Source organism: Sinocyclocheilus rhinocerous, unplaced genomic scaffold (assembly GCF_001515625.1).
Source record: "Sinocyclocheilus rhinocerous isolate Xijiao unplaced genomic scaffold, SAMN03320098_v1.1 scaffold781, whole genome shotgun sequence".
Taxonomy (NCBI): domain Eukaryota; kingdom Metazoa; phylum Chordata; class Actinopteri; order Cypriniformes; family Cyprinidae; genus Sinocyclocheilus; species Sinocyclocheilus rhinocerous.
The window spans coordinates 2,063,017-2,065,624 of NW_015658395.1; positions in this window are offsets into that span (position 1 = coordinate 2,063,017).

The window sequence follows — 2,608 nt, forward strand, 5'->3', positions numbered from 1 at the left end:
AAGAAGAGAAGAAAGCGGCCCTAGGCAGCTGCCTACACATGCCAGGATCCGCCACTGCCAGATGCAGTTAGAAATTTACTAAAAACAAGCCTATCGCAAGACATCTGGTAGGGGGGGCACCTGGGATGGCCAGACAAATTTCAGGGGGGACCGGTGCCACCCCTGGCCACCACGTAGACAAGCCCCTGCTTTTTGGATCATAGTAGGTGCGTTCGACTTCATGCAGCACTGCGCAGACCGATCGGCGGCTGACTTGAAGCAGTGCATGCCGGGTAGAAATTTAGTCCGACTTGAACCGGCGCCGACGCCCCGTCACCGTACAGAAACACTTTTTATATACTGCTTAATACAGCGCCATCTGTTCAAGAATAAAGTTCAACGTAAATATATACTATTTAAATACTAATAAAGTGGGGGAATATATGCTGTGTATTTGACAAATATTGCATTTAATTCACTTCATCTGTGATAGAGTATACAAAAACACCACGTGAGCGTCACTAACGGGAGCAGAAAGTGTCCGGCTTGACGGCTCCGTTTTCACCTCCGCCCCCGACTGCAAGCGGCTGCTCTCGTTGACTGCCGTCTGTAGCGGTGCTTCAAGTCGAACGCACCTATTATACCCATCATTTTCACCTACTCATGTGACCCAAAATCCCAACATGTCCAGGACAACATTACAGTGTAAATTTAATTAGATATTACGTGTAATTTTGTAGTAAAACGTAAAATGTTGCATTTTATTGATACAGAGATGATTTTTATTTTGTAAAATGTTTGCAGGGTTGTCTGTAACAGAACATGGGGAATACTGAACAGACATTTATAAGTTTTAAAATGCAAAGTATTGAAAATAAAAAAGCTCTATAAAAAAAAAAGTATTTGCATTTTTACAACACTATAAGCATGTCCCATTGAGTAATCAAAAGTTCTACATACACTTGGGCCAAATACAGGAATACATCATATAAGTAGACTAGTGGTTAAGTGCAAAGACTGCAAGTGCAGGTATTGGGACAGGCCCGATGTATGAATTGCCGCGTCTGGCCAGAAGATGGCGTCTGCAACACTTCTGTTCTGGTGTTCAATGGCTTTCAAATAAAAGGCTGCATCTTGCTAGTCCAGTCCTTCTGATGCTTCAAGGCTAGAGTCCTGTTCAGCATTACAGGGTTCCTACACATTTTCCATTTAAAAATTCCATACTTTTCCAGACTCAAATTTTCAAACCTCTGAGTAGATTTAATAGTTCATACAGCATAATTTTCATCTTTATATTTGGTATACAGTATACAGTCATCTGTAAATATTTTATTTTCTCAGTTTTTTGATTGATTTTCTTGAAGTGACAACATATAAAGCCCCTAAAATAAAATTAAAATAAAAAATACAGACTTTTGCATGCACACAAGAAACTTTTTTGTTACTTCAAGAAACCATTCACATGTGAAACCCAAAACGCTTATAACCTGCATTGTGCATAATGAAAAAGTGCACCTTGAATTAATTCAATTTTGTTTGACAATCACTAAAGAATCACTAAACAGTATTATTGTCATTAAATACTTAATTTTCTATTATATATATATATATATACTATATATATATATATATATACTATACTAACTTAAGTGTTTCTTTAGCAGTGGAGAAAATGGGCAAAACTTGAAGAGGGAGAAGAAATGTGTTGCACACAATGCATGACGGTGAGTTAATAAAACGCTACACATTAGATCGTGCAGGGATAATGTTTGTGACCAATCTAATTAGAGATGCTAACATCTCCGACACAGTGCAGAAATGCCATAGCACCAGAAATGGAAGTAATCACCACATTAACTACATTAACATATTTGGCAACTGGAAAAATGCAACTATGCAGCAGTGATGATTTGGGTCTGTCACAACCTTCTATAAGCAAAGTGATTATACAAACAATTACATCACTTTCAGAACCTTATTGTGTTGCTGTTCATTTCCTATAAAATATGTATGACAGCATGGTAAATAAAGAATATACATATATAATGTGTGTGTGTGTGAGAGAGAGTACAGTAAAACAGGAAAAACTGTGCCTGTAATTTCAACGTGAAGGCTTATAATAGACCATACTCTTAAAAGTGCTCTTTTATTTCCTTCTTGGACAACCAACCAATCACAGTCTTCAAAAGACTGTGTCATAGCTAGCAATGGGGTCAGCCCTACCTCCTCACTAAGATGAAAGTTTTTCCCTGCGTTCCATTCGGAAAGGCTCATCCCTATGCCCTAATTTAAAGGGGTCATATGATGCTTTTTAAAGATCAATATTTTGTGTATTTGGTGTAACAGAATATGTTGACATGCTTTAATGTTCAAAAAACACATTATTTTTCAAATACTGTACATTATTGTAGGTCCTCTATGCCCCGCCTCTCTCAAACGCTTCGTTTTCTACAAAGTCCCTCCTTCCGACAAGCGCAGTCTGCTCTGATTGGCCAACTGACCCAGTGCATTGTGATTGGCCAATCAGAGCAGACTGCTCTGATTGGCCAGCTGACCCAATGCATTGTGATTGGCCGAACACCGCAAGCAAAACGTCGGAAATGTAACGCCCCTTACCATAATCACGAGC